The sequence below is a fragment of the Diceros bicornis genome, chromosome 1 (assembly GCF_020826845.1).
Source record: "Diceros bicornis minor isolate mBicDic1 chromosome 1, mDicBic1.mat.cur, whole genome shotgun sequence".
In the NCBI taxonomy this organism is placed as follows: Eukaryota; Metazoa; Chordata; class Mammalia; order Perissodactyla; family Rhinocerotidae; genus Diceros; species Diceros bicornis.
The window spans coordinates 17,561,376-17,567,629 of NC_080740.1; the positions used below are offsets into that span (position 1 = coordinate 17,561,376).

General features: G+C 36.6%; 1 long non-coding RNA gene across 1 annotated transcript; it reads right to left on the reverse strand.

Moving 5' to 3' along the window:
* Positions 1 to 3,585: 3,585 nt before the first annotated feature.
* On the reverse strand, positions 3,586 to 4,150 carry LOC131396662 (uncharacterized). The gene is made up of 2 exons (XR_009216623.1): positions 4,102 to 4,150; positions 3,586 to 3,802 (listed from the first exon to the last, which is right to left on the reverse strand). It is a non-coding gene; the product is annotated as an uncharacterized LOC131396662 (long non-coding RNA).
* Between the last annotated feature and the right edge of the window lie 2,104 nt (positions 4,151 to 6,254).

A 6,254-nucleotide genomic window follows, 5' to 3' on the forward strand; every position in this document is an offset into this window, starting at 1 on the left:
ATATATACTGGATTTTCCTAACAGGCTTAATATTAAGAGCAAATAATAAAAGGAATGAATCCTATTCAGGGGGAGAAATTATTTTTTAAAGGGTCACAAGTAGAGGCAATTATTAAAAATAATGTAGGAATTGACCGGGTCTTAGACAGGAGATAAACTGAATTTCTTTTGCAATACAAATATTTAACTCAAGGAGTAAAGGACACAAGCACTGAAACATACTTGACAAATTTGGAACACAAAAGATTTACTAGGACATTGGAAAATAGTTCAACTCTAGATTAATGTCTGCCTATTTTACTTAAAGGTGATCTTACTAAGAAACAATTATTCACTAAACGATTACTGTGGAAAGCTTCCTTTGCCCAACACTTTCTAAACCTCTGTTAGATTTAGCATGCCGTGATTCCACGTACATAAACTCAGATGCTGCTTCATTGCTACAAAGAGAGTAGCTTATATTTTCTCTTAACCAAACACATAGGACTACATACTTTGCTTGGTTTCTTGGTACTATACTTGAGATTAAATGCTATCTCATCCAACCAGTAGAAGTCTATAGGCAAAGTTCAGTGGATTTTGTAATTTGCTCAAATACTATCTCTAGAATACAAGGTTGTCCACTTGGAATTATAAGATTCCTTCATTTTCCAGCATGTAAACTGTTTGACCAATTTTGTTCTTGGAAAGCAACCATTCGTCACAAGGTTTACATTGTAATAAATAACACTGTGACCACAAATTAGAAACTCTCTAAAGATGGCAAGCTTTTTAACTTCAGTGATGTGTACTTCTCTCTGCAGCCACACCTTTTCCTAAGCATGGTTGCTGAAGACTCAGACCTTCAGAGTGGAGAAATGCCAATTGGAAATACAATAAATTTCATGCATTTCATCAGCTTGATTCCAGTTGTCATGTGCTGTAATCTGTAGAACCCAAGGCCCTGTATGGCTCTGGGAACAAACAATAGATGCTTTCTGTTTTAGGACTAAACTGTGTAACTTGAAGCAGAGAGAGGAATTGCTCACACTCTGCCTGCTTCAAGGCAAAGTCAAAATTAAGCTCAGCATGTCATCACATACTTACAAGTGACTTATGGGAGACTTCTTTATAAATAGATTTTGAGAGTGCCAAGGTTTCCAATGAAATAGAAAACCATTAAAATGTTTTATCATTTATTGTTTTCATTATGGGAAGAACAGAGAGACCACTGATTCCCCTCAGGCAATAACTGCCCCTTCTAGGGCTGTAAAAGACTCGTAGACAACAGCCCAGACTATTAAACTCATTACCAAATAGGTAGACTTTTTAAAATATGGCTTCTACAATGACCCCTGATTGCAGTACACATGCTCATGGCGTGCAAAGAAGTACACATGATAAAAGATTGAATAAGCCTCCTTTTGATGATGTTGATGAGTTATAGTTCACAGTTCTTCCTAAAAACTCTAAAGCTTTATATCAAAAAAGAGAATATTATTTGTTTTAAAAAAAACTGTTAACAGTGGTAAGATTAGAAATTTACACAGTATACCTGCTCTTCTATGGTACAAATTTTGGGGAGAATGAGATAAATGTAGGAAGAAAGCTCTTGTGAAATCACTTGAGAGAGAATATTTTTAGAATGTCTTAAAAATTTTAATGAATCAAAAAGATAACTTTTATAATACAACCCAAAGTTTATATCTAACAAAAATATGCATAATAAAATTCTACATATTTACATATATAATATAAATACAAAAGTTATGTGTTTAGTATATGTATATAAATATATAAAATGTTTATATATTATATTTATAATGTAAATATATATGTATACAAACACGAATACACACATACATGTATATAACAAGTTGTTAATAGTGTTCAGAGATTTTCAATTTCTTCTTTGGTTTTTCTGTATTTTTCAAGTTTTCTACAAAGAAGATGTGTTATCTTTGAAATCAGAAAAAATATATAGTGTTTTGGAAATTATTTAAGCCCTGAATTTAGCACAGGTAGTATTTAAGACATCTATTTTTTTTTTGCTCAGTCAACTTCTAGTGAAACAATTATAGCTAGTGAGATTTTTCTTTAGGGTAGTTTTTGGTTCACAACAAAACTGAGAGGAAGGAAGAGATTTCCCATATACCTCCTGCCCCCACACATTCATAGCCTCCCCTATTATCAATATCACTCACCCGAGTGGTATATTTCTTACAATTGTTGAACCTGCATTGACACGTCATGATCACCTAACATCCAAAGTTTATCCTAGGGTTCACTCTTGGTGTTGTAATTCTGTGGGTTTGGACAAATGTATAGTGACGTAATTCCTCATTATAAAATCATACAGAGTATTTTCACTGCCCTAAAAATCCTCTGTGCTCTGCCTATCTATCTCTCCTTCACCCACCCACCCCTGGCTGGTGAGATTTTTAGAGTTGGAGGACCTTGGTCACCCTGTCGCTGCTGGAAATGATGCACTTTTACAGTTTGCTTCAAAATTAGCTAACCACAACGATCAACTCACACTGACCACTGTGCAGCGGGGGGGGGGGGGGGGGGGGGGTGCCTGGAGCAGTGAGTGATAGAGCCTGCGGGATCTCTATTTGTGAACTCTCAGACTTTCCCTCTCAGCCTGAGGAAATCTCTAATTTGGGCATGGAAAGGAAAAGGGAAGCCCCAAGGCTCAGGAAGGGTCTATCACTGGCCGTTTAGAGAAGGAACAAAGGGATGATTTTGTCCCAGTCAATGGTGCCATAACGTTAGCATATTTTTAAAACAATGACATATATTTGATGGTCACAAACGAAGCATTCACTGAAGAGTGACCATGTGGAGTATTATTTCAGACTTTCGGACCACGTTTTGGAAAAAAAACTATGCTATATTTCAAAGGAAATTTCAGCATTAATTTTTACCCTTCAGATTTTTGGAAATTTCAAATAAGTCTTCCAAATCTGATCACTAAATATTTCTTTTGTTGCATAGAAACTGACTTTGAAATCACTATATTTACGTAGTAAAAAGCAAAGGGAAAAATTAGTCCTCTCCTGCCACGTTCTCTGGACTCCCAGGCCCAGAACACTTCATATTTAATTGCACACAATCCAAACGTTCTCCACATATGTGCCCATCCTCACAGCACTCTCCAGGCAGCAAGCTTGGGACTCTCCGTCTCTCCTATTTCTTCTCAGGGTATTTTGAAATGCGTGTAGTGTACTTCAGCATTTTTAAAAAATGTTTTTTAGATATATTTAAGAACTTGATATTTGATCTCTGATCTTTCCTATTCTATACTTTCAAATAAACTTCATTTATTGTGCTTCATTTACAGTTGTATAAAATAGATATTATTTTAATTATAGTTGTCAAAAATATGCCAGTCTACTTTTACACAAATTAAGGCCCATTTAGAGGTGTCCTGCTCAGTTCCAAAATTAGATCAGTACATCCACAAAATATTTCCTGTCTCGGGAGCCCCCCATGCCCAGTGCCATCTGCGTTCTTCTGCTCCTCCTCCCCCTGCCTTGAATATCCTCTCTCTGAGTAATATTTTTCTGCTTCTTTATTCTCCTCTGTGACAATATCAAAAATAACTTCAGAACCAAAGAGATATTATACTAATCAGGATAATTAATACTGTAGTAAACAAACACTAGCTTTCAGTGGCTTAACATAATTGAAGTTTATTTCTTGTTATGCAAAGTCCAATATACCTCTCCTCTAAGCAATGACTCAGGACTCCCAGCTCCTTCTATCCTTTGGTAGCATCATCTTTTAGACCCTCAGAATCCTTCATTTTTAGCAGGGTGGCCTGGGAAAGAGAGAGAGAGTGGAAGCTTTCGTGGATTATGTTGTGATCAGAGCTAGAACTTTATCCTCCAGAACTCAATTCCATGGCCCTATCCAGGTGCAAGAGGGGTTAGGGAATGTCTTGAGTTGTGTGCCATGAAGGAGCAGATATAGGTGAACACCATTAGCCTCTACCACATAGAAAGCCTCTCAGTTCTTTCCACAGTCATACCATCTCAGGTGACCAACCCTTATCTAGGGCATGTTTGTATGCACACAATCCTCTTACCATCCCAGCCACCCTGTTGCCCTCTGTCTTACCTCTCTGGCATTGTCGTTTAACTCACCCAGGGTTATTCTGCCAACTGTCACCACTCTACCTCAAGTTCCAGGTAGGAATCGAATGCTTCCAGAGCTAACATCCTTGCCTCAGATTGTGTTGATCCCTTAAATGTTTGTAAGGAATAAAAAATGAGGGAGAAATAAGCCAATAGAATCATCACCAGCTACCATAAGAAACCATTAGTACTGAGTGTAAGAAACAATAAAAAGGGCTATGATGAAGATTCTAGAAAAGATAGAAGCTGAAATAAGAACTTATAATTTTTCATAAAAGACTAAAACAATAATTTTTGATATTCTGATATACATTTACAATCCTTCAAAATTTCCTGAGATGAAAAGATAAATCCTCTGTGCTGGAACAGATAGCCTAGGGGTAGACACGAGAGTTATGAAAAAGGAGTGCTCCGAAGAACAAGCTGCACGAGGAAACGTCTTGCAATTTTCAGACCAGAGGTCAATGACCCAAAGATGAGTTGAAATATTCTGAGAAACAATCTCTTACACTAGACGTCACTATGAAACCAGATATTTTTCTTCCCCAGAAACAAAAGAAAAAAAACCCTGTGATGAAAAGACCTCACTGCTCTTCTGGAATTCAGAAACATCCAAACACTGCTGGAAAAATAAATAGAGGGAGGTATTGCTGGATTTCTTAGTCTTTGGTTGTGTCTGTCCAATTAATCATATACAGTAAAATAAAAATATTCCTATTTGACTTAATAATAATGATAATACATTTTCTTTATAGGGCATGTTATAGTTTTTCAAACTTTTTTTAGGTTTATCTTATTAACTTCTTTACCTATATCTCTTCAATGAGTTATGGGAGCATACCAGTCTTTTTGATTTAAATTGATGTATTGTTGCTATTGAAACTTTATTTTCTTTTGTGAGGAAGATTAGCCCTGAGCTAACATCTGTTCCCAATCCTCCTCATTTTGCTGAGGAAGATTGGCCCTGGGCTAACATCCGTGCCCATCTTCCTCTACTTGATATGAGACGCCGCCACAGCATGGCCTGACAAGCAGTGCGTGTCTGTCCATGCCCGGGATCTGAACCTGTGAACCCCTGGCCACCTAAGTGGAGCCCGAAAACTTAACCGCTACGCCCCCGGCTGGCCCCCTGAAACTTTTTTTTTAAATCAAAATTATTCTAAAGCTTTATGCTAGGTCAGATTTTTCTTGGCTGGATGGGGAAATAGTAGGTATTATAATCAAAACCGAAGAAACAACTTAGATCAGAATAAAAAATTTTCCCTGGCTCTTTTACTTACAGGAAATGAGAGAGATTATTCTTTCCCAAAGGATAAAAAAAAATCTTGTGTGAGTAATAAGACAAATTTTTACACAAATAACCAATAACATGAGCTAGACAGATGTTGTTTATAAATTCTTTTACTTGTGCCATTTCTCTGGGAAGTTATTCAATTTAGAAAAAGAAAATCATTTAAAGTGCAAACGAATAGATGCTTTGCCATTGGGACCTTATTATAATATGCAATAGACAAAGTTCAAATCATTTTTAATGTTAATAGCCTGAACTGTAAAATCATGAATAGTGTGATGGATTCTTTTGGTTGCAGAAAAGATCCACCTCTAACCAGCTGCAGTGGTAAGAGGAAACTGACAATTTATTATAAAATTGCAGGTCATGCTATGAAACTCGCTTCTTTGTCTCTGTCTCCAGACTAGATTTCTGTGCTTCCCAGGTTGATATGGAAGAAAATGTGGCTGACAACATATACTAGCCTATCCTCTATTTAAGAGAGTAACTCAACCAAGTCCCCATTCTTAATTCCTGCAAATGGACCTCCGGTTGTTTACAGTTGGAATCAAGTTTTCAACCTTTAATCCAATCAACTTTGACAGGGGCTGGGTCATTTCATACTAATGGGGATTAAAGACCCACTGGTGGTACAGTTCAAGGAAAACACAATATATAGCAATAAACAATGGCAAGAACAATGTTAGCATCAAAGCCTGGAAAAGCAAGCTTGCACAATGATTAATCAACTACCTTAACTGAAATTTTTTATTAGACTGCTTAACTGTCTGCTTTAGTAGCGTGTTACATGCAATCTCAATGAGCTACTTAAAGCTACTTAAACCTTAAAGATCCAGGTTGATGTT